This window comes from Scyliorhinus canicula, chromosome 1 (assembly GCF_902713615.1).
Source record: "Scyliorhinus canicula chromosome 1, sScyCan1.1, whole genome shotgun sequence".
Taxonomy (NCBI): domain Eukaryota; kingdom Metazoa; phylum Chordata; class Chondrichthyes; order Carcharhiniformes; family Scyliorhinidae; genus Scyliorhinus; species Scyliorhinus canicula.
Window position 1 is genome coordinate 58,906,438 of NC_052146.1, and position 21,214 is coordinate 58,927,651.

Genomic DNA, 21,214 nt, shown 5'->3' on the forward strand with positions numbered 1-21,214 from the left:
GGAGAATCCAGCCTCATATTTACTGCACCATTAGCCTCAGTCACTGCTTAAATCATCAGACCCCCATCCCTTACCGGCAGAAAGCTTCTCGAACGCACTGGTTGGATATGACCTCCTTTTGGGAGCCCTTCTCCCCGTCCTCCTCTTACATCCTCTTCAAGTAGCTTTTTTGCCTCTGTATGGTCTCTGCCCATTCTCCAATGCTCTGTATTCCAAGAGTAATTCCTACTTGTGTGGTAACTGGATTACACAGAAGCCTCACAGTTGGACAAATGTCCTCCAGCACCTGTTATACCAGTCCCTGTGGTTTTCTGAAGTTTGAAACAACTATGGAAAATACCAAACACATGTAGAATCATAGCAACACCAGGGAAATAAATCAAGCAACAGCTAACCTGTAAGTAGTTGATGATCCCTTTAAGTAGTGCTGGTGGGAAGGGAGGCGGCCCTTCCTGCTAGTGAATACGTTTAGCTGTGTGAGGTTAAGAGAGGATGGTTTCTGGAGTACTGAGCTCTGAAATGGCACCACTGGAGGATGTGATGGGGGAGTGGGAGAGAGGTGGCTCAGAAGGTTGATGAAGGTGTAAAACAAGTTTCAAGAGAGATGTCTCCTGCCCCTGTCTAATCAAATAGGATCTATACAGTGGCGGATATGTAAATGTTGGGGTGGAGCTCACCTGAACTCAGCTGGCTCTCCCCATTTAAAAGTCATTGGGCCTTTCATTGGCTCGAGGGGGACTTTCCCAAGTCCTGCCTCCAAGTGCTGTCAACCAATCAGAAGGCCAACAACCCTCTTGTCTCAATACCACCGCTAGCGGTGGGACTGTATGAGGAGCCATGAGGCCCGGATGAAGGTAAGTCCAAGGTTTTGTTGGGCAATGTTAGCAGGCCCTGCCATGGGGATTCAGGAGGGTGGGGAATGCTGGGAAAGATAGAGTAGGGGATGGGGAAACGCAATGGCAGAAAGCCTTTTGGGAAGGGTCTCCAATGGGCACAGAATGCCTGACCAGGAGGTACCACCTATTTTTGCAGCCATAATGCCATCCCGCTGTGAGTAGTGGCAGCGGCTGGAGGCCAACAGGCAAAAGGGCCACTTCTCTACTTCTCTGTATTGGAAAAATATGTTTGGGGTGGTGGGGGCAAGATGACGGGCACAAAGCTGTTGCCATGGCACCCAGTTTTATGGTGCTGACCGATCAACAGCGCTCACAGGAAAATGTCCAAGTTCTCAAAAGATGTGTGGAGTACTTTAACCTCATCCGCGATTGCCCTGTATCCATCAGTTAAGAAGCAATCAACAGACAACCATAGGTTGCCAATAACTGCTATCCTGATGACCTTCCCATCCTATTAGAAATTATGAATGCAATTAACTCCTGTCCAGCAGCAAAGGTCCAGGAGCTGAACATGCCCCAGCCAAAGTCGATAAGGCTGTGGGTAAATGCCTGGTCAAGAAGCTTACTGAGTCACTGTTTGTGCAGAGTTTACACCTTCTCCCCGTGTCTGCGTGGGTTTTGCTCCCACAACCCAAAGATGTGCAGATTCAGTGGATTGGCTACGCTAAATTTCAGCTGAATTGGAAAAAATGAATTGGGCACTCTAAATGTATTTAAAAAAAAAAGAAGTTTAGTGAGCTCTTTCAGTGTCTGCAGTTAGACAGCTCCTAGAGAAATGCCAGGAACCGAACATGGACCTCCCCACAGTCCAAAGATGTGCAGGTTAGGTGGATTGGCCATGATAAATTGCCCTTAGTGTCCAAAATTCTATGATCAATGATTAACCTAGGACAAAAGTTTGGTACAACATCGTGGGCCGATGGGCCTGTTCTGTGCTGTATTTCTCTATGATTCTATGTTCGTTAACTGAACCAAATCCTTTGACACAGTCAGCCATGACGACCTTTGGACGGTAATGGAGAAATTTGGCTATTCTGGGAAATTCATCATAATGGTTTGACAGTTCCATGACGGCATGTGCATGCTGAATAATGGTGAGTCTTCTGACACATTCTCAGTCATTAATGGAATTAAATAGGGTTGCTTGCTAGTTGCAATTCTCTTCAACATGTTTTTCTCTGTCATGTTCTCCAGCTTCTTACATATTCTGGCATCAAAATCAGATGTTGTATGGGTAGGAATCTGTTCAATCTGAGACAATGCCAGGCAAAGACTAAAGTCTCCAAAGACATACAAAGAACAAAGAACAAAGAAAAGTACAGCACAGGAACAGGCCCTTCGGCCCTCCCAGCCTGTGCCGACCATGCTGCCCGTCTAAACTAAAATCTTCTGCACTTCCAGGGTCCGTATCCCTCTATTCCCATCCTATTCATGTATTTGTCAAGATGCCCCTTAAACGTCACTATCGTCCCTGCTTCCACCACCTCCTCCGGCAGCGAGTTCAGGCACCCACTACCCTCTGTGTAAAAAACTTGCCTCGTACATCTCCTCTAAACCTTGCCCCTCGCACCTTCAACCTATGCCCCATAGTAATAGACCCCTCTACCCTGGGAAAAAGTCTCTGACTATCCACTCTTTCTATGCCCCTCATAATTTTGTAGACCTCTATCAGATCGCCCCTTAACCTCCTTCCTTCCAGTGAGAACAAACCAAGTTTATTCAACCTCTCCTCATTGCTAATGCCCTCCATACCAGGCAACATCCTGGTAAATCTCTTCTGCACCCTCTCTAAAGCCTCCACATCCTTCTGGTAGTGTGGCGATCAGGATTGAACACTATACTCCAAGTGTGACCTAACTAAGGTTCTATACAGCTGCAACATGACAGCATGCCAATTTTAATACTCAATGCCCCAGCCAATGAAGGCAAGCATGCGTATGCCTTCTTGACTACCTTCTCCACCTGTGTTTCCCCTTTCAGTGATCTGTGGACCTGTACACCAAGATCTCTCTGACTGTCTTACTTCATAACATACTTCATGATTTCCTGATTGCCAATGATTGTGTAGGAGCTGCCAGTTCTGGGCTGGACATGCAACGCAGGATGATCTTGTCCTTCAAGTCATGAAAGAACTTCAGCCGCACGATAGGGACGAGAAAGACTTAAGTAATGTGGCAGCCTGCTCCTCGGAATATCCAATCCCAAGCCCAAGGTTTCAGTCCATGACCAGAACCTGTCAGAAGTGGATAAGTTCACTTATCTCGGCAGCACACTTGCAAGCTGTCTAATTGACATTAGGCCTGTGAGTCAACTTGGCGTCAATGACGTTTAATGCTTTTCAACAGTTAAGCTGTACTTGCTCTGGACATGCATAAAAATAGGTAAAATGAATGATGTGAAGACATTGTATTAATGAACTGAATGCTTTATCTATTCAACCAGTGGAGGGATTGAGCTAATACAAAAAAGTCACCAGTGATGGCTGTAGTGTAATCACTTGTAGGCAGATACAACCAATTTGACCAGGATTTTGTGCTGAAAGTTACTTGTTCCGTTACCCAAACATAAAATCAATATATGTGGGTAAGCAAGCCTCCAGTTTTCTGCAAGTGGCTTTTTCAAGGCTGCTGGCCATAGGAGGGTTGGGGGGGGGGGGGGGGGGGGGGGTCATTTCACGGAATGAACACGGCTTAGCATCCGGCAGTAATATGAACGTTTGATTGCAATCAGCATTCTTGCTTTGTTCACTGTTTGCGTTCGTTTAGCCACCGGGCTACAGAGTACAGAATTGCAAAGTTGAGTTTGATGGTGCAGCATTACTAATTTATTCCAGTGTATGCTACTGCCATCTGAAGTTAGGAATATAACCGCCCCATTTCTCACCATTAACATGAACTAAAAATCATTGCTCAAAATTGCTTCATGTGCATCAGTTTCAGGTAACTGGAGGTACTACAATTAAAATACACACACACACAGTACACAAGATGATTGAGAGTGAAAACGACTTTCTGGATGCTGAGTGGAGGCAGTTTCCATCTAATACTAACCAGTAATGGAGCTGTGCCTTTGTACGTATGAACACATTAGCTTCTGAGAGAGCTATGTAACAAAGCTCAGAGGAAATGTAAAAAAAAAATAGATATAATTAGAATTCCTCAGCTTTTCCTTCACATGTCTTTGCCTTTAAGCTTGTACTGGGTACCACAAGGAAACTTACCTTGTTGGCAGGAATGTAAATCTAGTTATTTAGAGATATGCGCCGACAACAGTTTTGAAAATCTGGAATTTGACAGATTTTACTCTTGTTGTTTAAGAAAAAAATGATGTTACAGCACTTGCTTCAGCTTAAAGGCAGCAGAGGGTGTTAGGAACATTTGTACTGTTATATATAATTTTAATTATAAACTGATTTGCATGCATAATTAATGTAGAGCTTCTGCTTGGTGAACAGATGCCAGTTGTTAAGTTGATTATTCCGTGTCTGATGCAATGCAACACCAATGCCTCAAAGGTATAACTTGGAAAACAATAAAAGAAAATTGACCAATATCAAGCAAAATGAGTTTGGACCGAAAGCAAAGAAGAAAAAAAAAGAAAGACTTGCATTTCTATGGTGCCTTGCCAGCCAGGTGATTCAAAGCACTTTACAGTTAATGAAGGAAAGTGCAGCCACTGTTGTAATATAGGAAACACAGCAGCCTCAAACAGCAGTACCAGCCTCCCCGGACAGGCGCCGGAATGTGGCGACTAGGGGCTTTTCACAATAACTTTATTGAAGCCAACTCATGACAATAAAGTGATTTTCATTTTTCATTTTCAGTGATTTTGTGTTTGCAATGTGGTTTGAGGAACTAATATTGACCAGTACACCGGGGAGAACTTCCTTTTCTGTTAGATCTGAGGTAAGCAGCCTCGCATAGACAGTCGTTGAGAAAAGCGCAAAGGGGTTTATTATTAGTTACAGTCAAATACCCAGAAGATCTCCAGGAAGCACTGAAGGTGGCGGTCAGAGGGGAGCTGATCTCGATACGGCTCATGAGGAGAAGGTGGACAGGGCAGAGGCGGACCGACTGGTTAAGGAGATACTACAGATCGATAGGAGGTATGCGGAGACCCCGGAGGCCGGGCTTTTAAGGGAACGGCGGACGCTACAGGCAGAGTGCAGCTTGTTAACCACAGGGAGAGCGGTGGAGCAGCTGAGAAAGGTGAGGGGGGCGATCTATAAGTATGGAGAGAAGGCCAGCAAAATGCTTGCACAGCAGCTTAGAAAGAGGGAGGCAGCCAGGGAAACAGGGAAAGTAAATGATGCAGATGGGAACCTGGTTGGAGATTCAACAGGGTGAATAAGGCATTTAGGGATTTCTACAGTAGGCTGGAAAGGTCAGAACTCCCTATGGGGCCGGAGGGGATGAGGCACTTCTTGGGGGGGGGGCTGAATTTCCCAAAGGTAGACGGGGAGCTGTAGAAGGGCTGGGGGGGCCCCGATCAGGTTGGAAGAGAAAGTGGAGGGTCTGAAGGCCATGCAGGCAGGTAAAGTCCCGTGGCCGGACGGGTACCCAGAGGAGTTTTAGAAAAAGTTCTCTGGGATATTGGCGCCGGTTTTGATGAGGATGTTCAATGAGGCAAGGGAAAGAGGGGTGATGCCCCCGACGATGTCACAGGCCACGATTTCGCTGATTCTGAAGTGGGGCAAGAACTCGGAGCTGTGTGGGTCCTACAGGCCGATATCCCTGTTGAATGTGGAAGCTAAACTGTTGGCCAAAGTTCTGTTCTCCAGGATGAGGATTGTGTTCCAGACATTATTGGGGAGGACCAGACGGGGTTTGTTCAGGGTCGGCAGTTGGGGCCAATGTAAGAAGGTTGTTAAACGTGATCATGATGCCCCCGGAAGGTAGGGAGGTGGAGGTAGTGATCGCAATTGATGCAGAAAAGGCTTTTGATCGGGTAGAATGGAACTATCTGTGGGAGGTACTTGGACGGTTCGGATTTGGGCAGGGCTTTATTGACTGGGTCAGGTTTCTGTATCAGGCTCCTGTGGCAAGCGTACGGACGAATAGGACAACATCGAACTATTTTAGTCTGCACTGGGGGACGAGACAGAGATGCCCCCTCTCCCCACCGTTGTTCGCGCTAGCCAGAGAGCCGTTGGCAATTGCTCTGAGAGCTCAAGGGACTGGAAGGGACTGGTCTGGGGAGGGGTGGAGCACAGAGTCTAGCTCTATGCAGCCGACCTGCTTCCGCTCCCAATAGAGGGGATGGAAGCAATCATGAGGATTCTAGGGGAATTTGTCCGTTTTTCAGGGTATAAGCTAAATATGGGGAAAAGTGAGATATTTGTGGTCCAGGAGAGGTGATTGGGGGAGCTGTCGTTTTGATTAGTAGGGGGAAGCTTTAGGTACCTAGGCATGCAAGTGGCACGGGAATGGGACCGGCTGCAGAAATCAAATCTGGCCCAGCTAGTAGACCAAATGAAGGATGATGTTCGGAGATGGGACGCGCTCCCATTGTCATTAGCTGGGAGGGTGCAGACGGTGAAGATGACGGTCCTTCTGAGATTCCTGTTTGTGTTTCGGTGTCTCCCCATCTTTATTCCGCGGTCCTTTTATAAACGGGTCAACAAAGTGATCACTGGCTTTGTTTGGGCGGGCAAGACCCCACGGGTAAGGAAGATAATGCTTGAGCGGAGTCGGGGAGAGGGCGGGCTGGCGCTGCCAAACTTTAGTAGCTATTACTGGGTGGCGAATATAGCCATCATCAGGAAGTGGGTGGTGGGGGAGGCGTAGGCATGGAGGCGGCTTCATGCGAGGGCACCAGTTTGGGGGCGTTGGTAACTGCGCTTCTGCCGTTCCCGCCGGCACGGTACTCCACCAGCCACGTGGTGGTGGCGGCTCTGAGAGTCTTGGGGCAATGGACGAGACATGTGGGAGCAGAGGGAGCATCGGTCTGGTCCCCAATCTGTAATAATCACCGGTTTGCCCGGGAAGTATAGATGGGGGGTTCCGGATATGGCGGAGAGCAGGGATTGAGAGGATGGGGGATATGTTTATAGAGGGGAGCTTTCCGAGTATGAGGGCGCTGGAGGAGAAGTTTGGGTTGGCGAGGGGAAACAAATTCAGGTATCTGCAGGTGCGGGACTTCCTATGTGAACAGGTGCCAACCTTCCTGCTCCTACCGCTAAGGGTGGTTCAGGACAGGGTAGGTTCCAGAGTGTCGGTAGGAGAAGGGAGTGTCACTGACATGGGGTCTGAAGAGACGCAGACCAAGGAGCTTGAGCGCAAGTGGGAGGAGGAGCTGGGAGGAGAGATAGAGGATGGTCCATGGGCGTAGAGTCTATAAAAATGGCCTTGATTTGACAATGAATTAAGTATCGGTCTTGGGGAGATCAGACAATAATTAAAGGAGGAAATGGATAAATGCCACATCAGGAGGGGACTTGGCGGTTAGAGCTGGTGCACCTTGTTGGCGAAAGGTACAGGAAGGTTTATTTAACTTTCTGAGGCCATTCCTGTGCATGAATTAATATTCCAACTTTCTGACCATTAACGTTAGAGCACAGTGCCTAAAAGGCCCTGAAAGCAGCATGTTTGATGGGCAAGGTACTGCATATATAATAACAGTCAGGGGAATGTTTGTCAAGGGGATGATTGCGCAGGCAGTAAGGCTGATGATAAAGAAGAGCGGGCAAATAATGTAGGGAGAAGCTGGTTTGTCCAGCAAGTCATTTCTTGTTGGTCACTTTCTGCATAATAGATGCCAAAGGGCACAGAAAATATTGAGTGTGTGGTATTAAAGCTGCAAAATGACAGAAAAATAATTCTCACATTCTGATGTATGGAAGTTTGATTCACAAGGATTTCATATTCACCGAATACTGGAAGAACTATCTTGACAATATTTAGACCTTACTGGAGCGAGTGTCATATTGCACAGCATTTATCCTTGCAGTAGCTGTCGTCCTCGAAGACCTTCCCAGTCAGAGTCCCTTGCAGTAAATAAATCACCAGGCTCTGAGGCTATATATTATTCAAATCCTTATAGACTCCACAGTGATATATATTGCATTAACTCATGTTTTATTTATTAGGTGTAGATGCGACTTTGGCTTAAATCAGGTCTTGCTGAAACCTATATTGTTGCTGGGATTTTCTCTGAGTAAGGCAAAATTTACTATAATTTATGTTAATAATCCACTCTGTGTGTATTTTGCAAAATTGGTACCGTAATTGCATTAATCTATAATGCATTATTACAATCATTTATATACTGCTCCTAAATGCAAAAGAAAACTTTCTCTGATGAATTTAGAATTGTTTTACAATGTTGCAGTGTGTACAGCAAGCATGACTTGATTGCTTCTAAAAGGGTAATGCACTATAATAATTTGTCAGCTAAGCTTACATTAGACTGTGAAGTAATTCAGTTACTCTGTTCATTGTTTAACAGCAAGCTTAAAGAAAAATCCTTGAGGCTTTAAAGTAGTGAATGCAAAAGGCATTTTCCTTTGTTCAAATTACTCGGCATTTCAGCTAAACGAAAGAAGAGTTGGGGAAAATTTAGGTTTATACAATCGCAGAATTTGGCGACACAGTTGGCGAATATGTCTGCACTGAGTCTTTGAAAATGCTGTCCAATTAGTCCCTCCTCCCCACTCTTTCATTGCAGCCTTGCGATTTTTTTTCTTTTCAAGTTTATTTTCAATTCTGTTCTTGAATTTATTATTGAATCTTTACTTATTCTTTGCCACCTCCTTTTGCCTTGACTCATCGGTCCTATTGTCAGTTCATTAACAAAGCCTTCCTCCGTACCTCCTTCATTCGCTCCTCCAGATTGTCTTTTGTCTGTACTTGCTTAAAACCTGTTACGTTACATTCTAATCAAAGGTCATTGACTTGAACAATTGGGTGGATTTTTGCGCCTCTGGCCCCGCCCACCTGGAATGGGGTGGGGGAGCTATAAGATCAGATGTCATGGCAGTGATGGTTCTTTACCAGCAGTGGGAGGTGTCCATGCCCTATGGCAAGGTCATCAGGTGAAACCCATTAGCCGCTGTTCAGCTTTAGAGGGGGATTCCTCTTGTTTAGACACCCTGTGCCCAAGGCCCCACCTCTCACTCATGGTACTCTCCACCCTACAAATTCCATTCCCCTGCCCTTCAGAACCTGGGCCTGCACACCCTTGCTGGGGTCTGCCCCTCTTAATTTCAGTATCTGGCTACATGGCTCCTCTTTGTTGGGGACTAATCCTCCTGGAAGCGCTGCTGGGGTGAGAGAGCTGCTGATCATTTGATTGGTTGAGACTTTCTCCCAAATGAGGAGCAGAAACCTCATTCTGAACTAATTAAGGGCCTGGCGTATATATAATTGCCTCGGGGCGACCTGAATGGAGGTCCAGGGGTCCTGTGGCTGGGCCACCATCAGCATGTCAAATTCTAACCATTAACTTTATCTCGCTCTCCAAAGATTCTGCCTGACCTACTGAGTATACTAAGCATTTTCCGTTTTTAATTCTGATTCCCACCATTTGCGGTGTTCTGCTCACACCCCTAGGTTCCATTCCAGTAAATGATGGGCTGGATTCTCTGCCCCACCAAGCCAGATTTCTGGTTCAGAGTGCTGGTGGGATGCTCCGTTTTGCCGGCTGGTCAATGGGTTTTCCCATTGTGGGGCAGCCTCATGCCGTCAGGAAACCCCCGGGCTGCCGTCGAAATGGAGCATCCCGCCGGCGGAGAATCAAGCCTCATGTCTTTCCTTAAGTGCGGTGCCTATAATTGGACATCATAATTTAGCTGGAGCGTCACCAATGCTTCAGAAAGGTAAGGTAATTGAAAGTGGAGAATGAAATGTCAGTGAAAAATATGAAGGCATGTTATGCACTAGAAATAGGGGGTGCAATTTAACCAAAATCTTTCTAAGTGTGGCAGTGAGCGAGAACTGCCACGAGCTTCCCGACGCTCGGACCGGTGCGGCCGTCAAGGCCATAAAATGATAATTGGTTCACTTCATGAGGCCCCACCAGCTTCACGCTGCAAATGATAGTCCCGTCGGCTGATTCACCAGGACCCCGCTCGCCAGCCCCCTGCTAACAAGGGAGAGCAGCAATTAAACTGCTCCTGCACCGCCAACCCCACTCAGCGGACAGCCATGCCACCGAGAAGACCACTCCCACGATTTGGGGATGCCGAACTGGGCAGATGGTCGGACGTGGTAGAATCAGAAGGAATGCCCCGTTCCACCAAGGGGCATGGACGGCCAGCCACAGGGCAGTCAGTGCCGCCTGGGAGGAAGAGGCAGTGGCCGTCAGCTCGGGGAGCGGGCTGCCTCCACCTCTGATGCCATCCTGCAGACACACCTAAGTGCAGCGGAAGGTTAAGAAGGTTGAGGATCACTGGGATGTGGAGGGCGGGTAGGGGTTAAGGGATGAGGGTGTGTGGGTGGGACAAGGGGTGGGGGAGAGTGGGGCGGCACCGTTGGGGGATTGGGGCAGTTGGGGACACATGTGCATAGCATTAAATAAAGTTGACTTTGATCATTATGACACCTCTGGCACTTCCTTCCGCAATGCCGGCCGAGCATTGATCCCCTGCCCCAGCCCCCTGGGCATTGAGGTCCTGGATGCTTCTTCCACCCCTGCTCCCTCAACCCCCATGCCTCCCGCTGGCACATAAGGTACATCTGATGGGTGTGAGCGAGTACTCAGCAGACAGGCAGAGGTCAGACTATGGCACAGATTGAGGAGTACGAGCGCTTCACTCTCAGCAGGTTAGCATCACCCCCCCTGTCCTCGACAGTGACCTGCTGAGAGTGCTGACACAATGCCGCAGCATTCCACCCACCAGCTGGTCCTGCGGGTCATCCCCGGGCTTGTCCTCCAGCTCCTCCTGCTCCGGCATTTTCTCATTATCCTCTTCGGAGGTGGCCATATATTCCCCCTTCTCCACCTCCAGCACATTGCCCCACTGCTGTGCCCGGTTGTGGAGGACACAGCAGACAATCATAAAGTGGGCCACCCTCAGGGGTGGTGTACAGCAGGGCACCACCAGAGCAGTCAAGGCATTGGAAACGCACCTTGAGGAGTCTGATGCACTGCTCAATGACAGCCCGCATGGGCCCACCAAGCCAGATTTCTGGTTCAGAGTGCTGGTGGGATGCTCCGTCTTCGCATCGGTCACTGGCCTCCGTACGGGTATCATTAACCAAGTCCTCAGCGGGTACCCCTCATCCACCAAGAGCTAACCGGCTATCGTGGGGTGGTCCTCAAAAAGGGCAGGGATGACCGACTGCCCCAGGATGTAACTGTTGTGCACACTCTCAGCTGCATGATCTTCATGTGATGGTTGCACATGACCTGGATGTTCAGGAAGTCTAAACCCTTCCTTTTGATGAAGGGCACTCGCAGATGGCCTGGTGAGCACAAGGTGACATGTGTGCCATCTACTAGCCCCTGGATCTGGGGCATCCCGTTGATAGGGGAGAAGTCTGCTGCCTGGGCATCCTATTTGGGCTATGTAGTGATCTCTATATGTACATGTACAGAAGGGGTGAATGTGTAATCAGTAGCACCACATGATCACTAGAGGGTCGGACCAACAGAGTTATAAAAGGTAACCACATTGGGTCTCTGGCTCTCTGTTGGGTGCACTGTGACCAGGGCAATAGCAGACTAGTTCAGATGGCTAGTGGAGTTATGTATAGTTACCGTAGTTAGATCTTGTTAACCTTATCACTAGTATCAAAGTTAAAGTGAAGAACTCATGCAATTATTGTTATAGTTACTCAATAAACCTTTTGTTACTACTGGACGAGTTTGAGTCTTCTTCATCGAGATTCATCACTAACCAAGGTTTGAGTAGCACATGTTACCCACCACACAGGCAACAAAACATGGTACCATGCATGTTGGCTTTAACAGAACTAGTTAGATTAGGTTAGAAAAGAAGAGAAGAAAATTCAGACCGGATATTCGACTGTGGAAGACTTTGCAGCTAATGGATCCTCAACGACTAATTATGGGACTCATTGGACCTCTAGGGCAGCTGGAAGCAACCGGTAATTTAAGTTATGACTGTAAAAGATTTGAACAGGTATTCCAAACACTTATCGCAGCTAATGATTTAAGCACGGTCTCTGAAGCAACAAAAATAGCACTACTATTCTCAATAGGAGGGCATGAAGCTAGAGAAATCTATAATTGTTTTAATTACTTAGAAGGTGAAGACAACACCAAATTAGAAGTAATACTCAAAAACATTGATGAACACTGTAAGAGTCAGTCTTGTGAGATGCTGGAAAGATTTAACTCTTGTCATAAATGCCAGAGAAATGGAGGGCCCATCACTGATTTTATTACAAATCTCAAGTTAATACTACAAGGCTGTGATTATGCTGATTTCAGAGACACTATGATAATGGATCAATTAATTTCTGGACTATCTGACAAAAATTTGGAGGAAGAACTTTCACAAGTTAAGTATCTAACTCTAGAAACTGCTGTATAAAAATGCCTTGCTTATGAACAAAAACAAAATCAATACTGTGAGGAAATGGAAAATGCTGGAAAATCTCAGCAAGTCTGGCAGCGTCTGTAGGGAGAGAAAAGAGCTAACATTTCGAGTCAGATGACTCTTTGTCAAAGCTCAATACTGTGAGTCTTTACAAACACAGAATCAGTATCTAGAAAACAAAATCGGTAACAATGGCGCGAACACTCACCACGAGGCAGAGGCACGATCTCACTCGATGCAACAGCACTTTTTGATTGGCAGCCATCTTGAGCGAGAGAGTTACAACCAGTATGCACATGTGCACTTCTCAAAAAGAAGGAAAATGGCAAAATACACTCGAGAAGCCGCGCATGCGCAGTTGCGAAAAGAGCGCACAGTAAATGAAACTCGAATTACGCATGCGCAATCGATTCCTACGCATGACGTCACGAGCGCCATGACGTCAGAGGACCCGGACCACGCCCACTTAAAAGGGAAATGCACAGGAATGAACAAAAATAAATATAAAGCAGCAAAACCCAATTTTCTTACCTCAAAAGACAGAACAATGCCCAAACTTACACCAGAGGTTGAAAATAACTTTCACAACATCCTGGAACAAGCAGTCTGCACCACCCAAAGTGAAGAGCACAATGACAAATCCGAAACCCAAGAAGATGATTTGTTCATTGAACATGAAGACAACGATAACAACTCCGAAACAAAAAGAGATGATTTGTCTACCGAACAATATGCACAATACTATTCAGACATATCTGAGCTATTCAGATACGCTGATCACAGCATCAGCAACACGGTTGCAAAGGTCAACACGACTCTACTCATGGTAGATGATTGCAATACCATGATGCCATGGCAGATCGCCGATACATTGGATAACAGCAACCTGTCAAATACCCAAGAAGAAGACGACGCAACATAGAGTGCACAGAACGACTCCATTGAGAGAGCACAGACCGACTCTACAGTGAGAACACTGCACGACTCCACAGAGCGAGCGATGAAAGACTTCACAGAGAGAGCGATGAAAGACTCCACAGAGAGAACGATGAAGGACTCCACAGAGCGAGTGATGAAAGACTCCACACAGAGAGCGATGAAAGTCTCCACAGAGAGAGCCACACACGTCTCCACAAAGAGAGCAATGCAAGCCTCCACAGACAGCTCGATGACAGACTCAAAAATGGAAGCAAGCAAACACTCCACAGTGAACACTATGCATGAACAAGACAATGAAGGTCTATCCACCTTATCTGCGCAACCAGCAGCAGACTATGAAAGTCTACCATGCTCACATGAGCAACAAAAAGACTATGACAGTCTACCCAGCTATTTGAGCTACCTGAAGAAGACTATAAAAGTCTATGCAGCTCATTTAATCAACAAGAAGACACTGAATGTCTACCCACTGTATGTGAGACAAGTGATAAAGAAATCACAATTCCCATACAAGATGTGCAAGATCACAGCGAGACTGACAGATCTCAGCTCATCTGTACAGAAGCACTCAAAAATCGAAGGAGGGCTACTCATGAGTCCAGAGAGACCACGTCAATTGAAATCTTGAAGATTTTGACTCCAGAAGAGGAGCACCAAGACCCACAAGAGAATGAAATCTTGAAGATTTTGACTTCAGAAGAGGAGCACCAAGACGAACAAGAAAATTAAATTGTGACGGTTTTGGCTCCAGAAGAGGAGAAACAAGAATTCAATGATGATTCAAGAGAACCTGAAATTACTCCAAAAGAGGAGCACCAAGGAAGCAAAGAAGAGGAATCAAATCCACCACAAATCACTGATGTCACCAACATCAATGCAACATCAGATCATTCTCACAATTTCATGAAAAGAAACGCTCAATGTAACAGATACCACAACGGACATTGACACCAATATTTGTGACAATGACTCAAATCATCCACACGGAACACTCATTGAGCGCAACAAGAACAACAAACATCGCAAGATGCACAGTAGAAACAAGAAGAACAACAGCAACAACAAAAACAAGATGCAGCGCAACAAAAACAACAAAGACAACAAGACGCATAACAGAAACAAGAAGCATGACACAAAAAACAAGAACAGCAAAGAAAACAACAAAAACAGAAACAACAAGCACAACAAGAATAACAAGAACAACAGCGAAAACAACAAAAGCAGAAACAACAAGCCGACAAAAACAACAAGAACGATAACGGAAACAACAAACACTGAAATGACAGCAACAACAAAAATGAAACAACGGCCTGTTCACCATGGTACAATTCTGCACATGAAGGACAATGCCACAGCACACAGCAAAACAATGACAAGACTACACATATGCTATGGCATGACAAAGAATCTCATGAATTCACATCTGCTCCAGAACAAGCAAGCACACCAGGTTTCAAGGCAGATGATACACTAGATCAATACCGCAAGCACAGGATAAAGTCCAGGTCAGACCAAAAAGATGTCTTACAGAATCAATACTGCAAGCACAGGAAAAAGTTCAGGTCAGACAACGGTGTAACATAGAATCGCTCCCACAAGCATAGAGAAAAAAAAAATTCTAAATCAGACAACAAAGTGATTCGACCATTTGAACACCTCATGATGACTTAATGGTCACTTAAACACAAGAACACTGATGATGTTCACAAAGAAATAACGACATCAACATCACCACTTCAACAACAGAAGATGAAAGCAACTCAACCGAACAAATTCATAAAATTTGGACTCACAATTTTTTTAATTAACTTTGTACACATAAATATTAATTAGCTTTGTATAATCATCATGATCATCATAACATAATTTGACTACCTATTTCACGCAAGCGTAAAAACCTTAGAGACTAAATGTATTCACATTTGACGGACTAACTCATTGATTTAATGTAATGCATTTGCAAACTGCATCCATTATGTTTGTTCAATTTTCTTTACAACATACAGAAAATATGTAACACGCCCTGCCCACCTGCACCGGGTGTTGGTCCCCTCCCCAAGTGCACGTGCCCACCCTCTGGTCACCAAAATGTCTCATGGCTCAGGGCCCAGCCCCTGGATGCTTGGATGTTGGCTGCTACTCCATGGTGTTACCTCTCACAGTGTTCAGACGCAGTGTCCAGGCATTGAGGTCTGACTAGGATTCTAGGCAATAACCCCCACATGCTACGTGGCACACCTACCCTTGGGGATCCAATTGGGAGCTATGAAGTGCTCACTCAACTATGATTGCCAATTTCCAATTAACAATTGCCTTCAGTCACGTGGCCAAAGGCTGAGTTATGGATGCTCGGTGGTGCAGACAGGTGGGGGCTGGGGTTACCCCTAGAGCGGGGACACACGGTCCAGAGGTTGGTATGGCGAACCCACGGGCGCTGACATCCAACTCTACCCGCCTCACCCCAGCTAACATCATGGTCAGCCTCCCCTTGCTCTGCAACTCTCCCCCCCCCCCCATTGACAGTCGGCGTGATTCTCAATTTTGGCTTCTCCCGTGATTTAACAGCCTTTTTGCACTCTTGCTTAAGCGAAATGCGACCATTTAATCGGGCCCAGGAATTCTGTTCCAAATCAGTCACCAGAATTACTCGCGCTTGCCAAGCTTAAAGACTAAAGTATAAACTGTTCCCCAAACCTTTATGCAAACATCTCTATTGTTGCCTTTCTGAGAAATCAAAGAATGAGCCATCCTTTCTGAAGCCCAGGAGATGGTTTGTTTCTCAAACATTACAATATTGGATACAATTGGTATATACGATGCAAATAAATTACATATGGGGAGAGCCAAATGAAAGTCACAGCACCTATTTCCAATTTCCATTTTCGTCTGCAAAGCTCCAGTCAGTATACCTGTTTTCCAGATTGTCATGTTTCTAATAAGCAATTCTAATAAAACAGCTATCAACTCATGCTGAGGCAGGAAACCCTGCTGTTTACATTGATGCAGCTATTAATAATATATATTAGTAAAGCAGCCAGGTCTAAATTCAAAGGACTCCCGATCAGCTTGTTAATATTACAGGAAACATCTGTTACTTGCACTGATGTGGGCATTTAACAATTTAAATCAGTGAAAGGCAGCATGGTAGCACAGTGGTTAGCACAGTTGCCTCACAGCTCCAGGGTCCCAGGTTCGATTCTCGGCTTGGGTCACTGACTGTGCGGAGTCTGCATGTTCTCCCCGTGTCTGCGTGGGTTTTCTCCGGGTGATCCGGTTTCCTCCCACAGTCCAAAAATGTGCAGGTTAGGTGGATTGTCCATGCTAATTTGCCCTTAGTGTCCAGAAAAAAAGGTTGGTTTGGTGGAGTTACTGGGTGACGAGGATAGGGTGGGGGTGTAGGCTTAGGTCGGGTGCTCTTTCCAAGGGTCGGTTTAGACTCACTGGGCCGAATGGCCTCCTTCTGCACTGTAAATTCTATGGTACCTTTGATACCTAGACTTATATAAGGAATGAGTGGATTGTCTTATGAGGAAAGGTTGGACAGGTTAGCTTGTGTCCATTGTTGATTAGGTGACTAAGAGGCGATTTTATTGAAATCTTTACAATTCTGAGGGGTTTCGACCGTGTGGATGTGGAAAGGAAGTTTCCTCTTGTGGAAGAATCTAGAACTAGGGGTCACTGTTTAAAAGATTAAGGGCTGGATTCTTCGATTTCCAGGCTATGTCTGGAGGATCTGTGGCGTTTTATGGCAAAATCATTGGCGCCGCCTTAGCACCGATCCTCCGACTGGTGAGGGGCTAGCAGCCGGGCTACGTAAAACGCCCGGCCTTCATGACAAAAACGGACGGAGAATTGCCCGGTCCGTGGCTGCACATGCGCACGGCGATGGCCTGTAGGCCGTACAACATGGCACCGGCCGTGTGCAGACCCCCTCGCCAAACCCCCAGCAAACCCCCAGCAGTCCCCCCCCGACCCTCGCCGCAGGCCCCCTGACCAGCAGCATGGCTCCCGCCCCACTGAGGCGGCGTTGGACACAGTCCGCTGCCGCCATGTCGCGTTCCTGACCGCTGAGACCAGCGTGGTCAGGAACTCGACCCATCGGAGGCGGAGCATTGGGAGAAGGCCTTCAGGTGACATCCTGAGGCCGTCCCAATGGCGTGTGGTTCGCTCCTTGGTGACGCCGTTTTAGAGGGGGAGGAGCATCCAAAAACACCGTAAAAAGGGAAATCGGCATCAGGGAACGGAGAATACCATCCCATAGGATTCTCATTTAAGATAGAGATGAGGAGACTCTTTTTCTCTCTGAACTCTTTTCCTGAAAAGGCAGTGGAAGCAGAGTCTTTTAATATGTTTGCGGCAGAGCTGGATGGGCTCTTGATTAACAAGTGAATGAAAGGCTATTGTGAGAGGCGGGAATGTAGGGTTGAGATTGTAATCAGATCAGCCATGATCTTATTGAATAGCAGAGCAGGCTCAAAGAGCCAAGTGCGCTATTCATGCTCCTAATTCACATGTATGTACTGATTCTTTCAAATATTTAAAGGTCAGTAGTTTTTATCACCTTGACAGCTTGACAGTTGGTTTTGACAATGAGGGATAGAAATGGCAAGATTAGAGAACCATGGATGACAGGTGAAATTGTGAGACTAGCTAAGAGGAAAAATAGAGCATACCATAAGGTCTAGGCAACTGAAGACAGACAAAGCTTTGGAAGAATATCGGGAATGTAGGACCAATCTGAAAAGAAGAGGGGTCATAAAATATCTTTAGCAAACAGGGTTAAGGAAAATCCCAAAGCCTTTTATTCATATATAAGGAGCAAGAGGGTAACTAGAGAAAGGATTGGCCCACTCAAGGACAAAGGAGGAAAGTTATGCATGGAGTCAGAGAAAATGGGTGAGATTCTTAACGAGTACTTTGCATCGGTATTCACCGAGGAGAGGGACATGACGGATGTTGAGGTCAGGGGTAGATGTTTGATTACTCTAGGTCAAGTCGGCATAAGGAGGGAGGATGTGTTGGGTATTCTAAAAGGCATTAAGGTGGACAAGTCGCCAGGTCCGGATGGGATCTATCCCAGGTTACTGAGAGAAGAGAGAGAGGAAATAGCTGGGGCCTTAACAGATATCTTTTCAGCCTCCTTGAACACGGCTGAGGTACCGGAGGACTGAAGAATTGCCAATGTTGTCCCCTTGTTTAAGAAGGGTAGCAGGGATAATCCAGGTAATTAAAGACCGGTGAGCCTGACGTCAATGGTAGGGAAGCTGCTGGAGAAGATACTGAGGGATAGGATCTATTCCCATTTGGAAGAAAATGGGCTTATCAGTGTTGGCAACATGGTTTTCTGCAGAGAAGGTCATGTCTTACCAACTTAATAGAATTCTTTGAGGCAGTGACAAAGTTGATTGATGAGGGAAGGGCTGTAGATGTCATGTACATGGACTTCAGTAAGGCATTTGATAAGGTTCCCCTAGGTAGGCTGACGGAGAAAGTGAAGCCTCATGGGGTCAAGGGTGTACTAGCTAGATGGATAAAGAACTGGCTGGGCAACAGGAGACAGAGAGTAGTAGTGGGAGGGAGTTTCTCAAAATGGAGAACTGTGATCAGTGGTGTTCCACAGGGATCCGTGCTGGGACCACTGTTGTTTGTGATATACATAAATGATCTGGAGGAAGAAATAGGTGGTCTGATTAGCAAGTTTGCAGATGTCACTAAGATTGGTGGAGTAGCAGATAGTGAAGGGGACGGTCAGAGAATACAGCAGAATATAGATAGATTGGAGAGTTGGGCGGAGAAATGGCAGATGGAGTTCAATCCGGGCAAATGCGAGGTGATGCATTTTGGAAGATCCAATTCAAGAGCGAACTATACGGTAAATGAAGAAGCCCTGGGGAAAATTGATGTACAGAGAGATCTGGGTGTTCAGGCCCATTGTTCCCTGAAGGTGGCTGCGTAGGTTGATAGAGTGGTCAAGAAGGCATACGGCACGCTTTCCTTCATCGGACGGGGTATTGAGTAAAAGAGTTGGAAGGTCATGTTACAGTTGTATAGGACTTTGGTTCGGCCACATTTGGAGTACTGCGTACAGTTCTGGTCGCCGCATTACCAAAAGGATGTGGATGCTTTGGAGAACGTGCAGAGGAGGTTCACCAGGATGTTGCCTGGTATGGAGGGCGCTAGCTATGACGATAGGTTGAGTGGATTAGGATTATTTTCATTAGAAAGACGGAGGTTGAGGGGGGGACCTCATTGAGGTCTACAAAATCATGAGAGGTATGGACAGGGTGGATAGCAAGAAGCTTTTTCCCAGAGTGGGGGACTCAATTACTAGGGGTCATGATTTCAAGGTGAGAGGGGAAAAGTTTCAGGGAGATATACGTGGAAAGTTCTTTACGCAGTGGGTGGTGGGTGCCTGGAACGCATTGCCGGCGAAGGTGGTAGAGGCGGGCATGATAGCATCGTTTAAAATGTATCTAGACAGATACATGAATGGGCAGGTAGCAGAGGGATACAGATCCTTAGAAAATAGGCGACAGTTTTAGATAGACAATCTGGATCGGTGCAGGCTTGGAGGGCTGAACGGCCTGTTCCTGTACTGTAATTTTTCTTTGTTCTTTCTTCCTGACACCTTTGGCAATTCCTTTTGACATCTCTCTTGACAGTTCCAATTAGTCCATGCGCTTTTTAAGCATATTCTTGTTCAGTTTTAACAATCCCAAAGGGCAGCTGAGTCCCTGAAATGTGTCCTGGCATCAGATTCAAAGAGGTAAACTACCTCTTAAAAAGGGTGTTACTCTTCTCCAAAGCACTCTGAAAAGTTTAGACCTGCTCCTACCAGGTCTAATATGCATATGTCATGTTTTGCCACTCCTGCCGAATGAAAATAACCCTGGGTACAGGGTAATAGGATAAGGTGGATTGAAAATTGGTTTAGCTGTAGAAGACAGAGGGTAATGACACTTGGCAGCTTTTGTGACTTGAAGCCAGTGTCCAGTGGCATATCACAGGGAGCTGTGCGGGGCCCCTATTATTCGTCATTTCTGTAAATGCCATAGAAGACTCTGTGGGGGTAAGATCAGTAAGTTTGTGAATGACACAGAGATTGGCCGGGTGGTTAACAGTGGGGTTGAGTGTCTTGGGTTACAGGAAGATATAGACGGGATGGTCAAATGAGCAGACAAGTGGCAAATGGAATTTAACCCTGAAAAGGGGCAGCACGGTAACCCAGTGGTTATCACCGTTGCTTCAGAGCTCCAGGGTCCCATGTTCGATTCCCAGCTTGGGTCACTATCTGTGTGGAGTTTGCACATTCTCGCTGTGTCTGCGTGGGTTTCCTCCGGGTGCTCCGGTTTCTTCCCTCAAGTCCCGAAAGACGTGCTGTTATGTAATTTGGACATTCTGAATTCTCCCTCTGTGTACCCGAACAGGCGCCTGAGTGTGGTGACTAAGGGATTTTCACTGTAACTTCATTTGCAGTGTTAATGTATGCCTACTTGTGACAATTAAGATTATTATTATTATTTTTAAAAATGTGAGGTGACACACTTTGGAAGGAGAAATTTGACAAGGAAGTATTCAATGGCACTGGAACATTCTGAGGAACAAAAGGACTTTGGTGTGTTTGGCCATAGATCTCTGAAGGCAGAAGGGCAGGTTAATTGGGTTGTGAAAAAAGCATATGGGACACTTGCTTTATTCAGTCGAGGTATAGATCACAAAAGCGGGGAGTTGTATAGAATTTTGGTGAGACCACAACTGGAGTGCTGTGTACAATTCTAGTCACCACATTATAGGAAGTATGTGATTGCATTGGAGGGGGTGCAGAGGAGATACACCAGAATGTTGCCTGGGATGGAACATTTAAGTTATAAAGAGG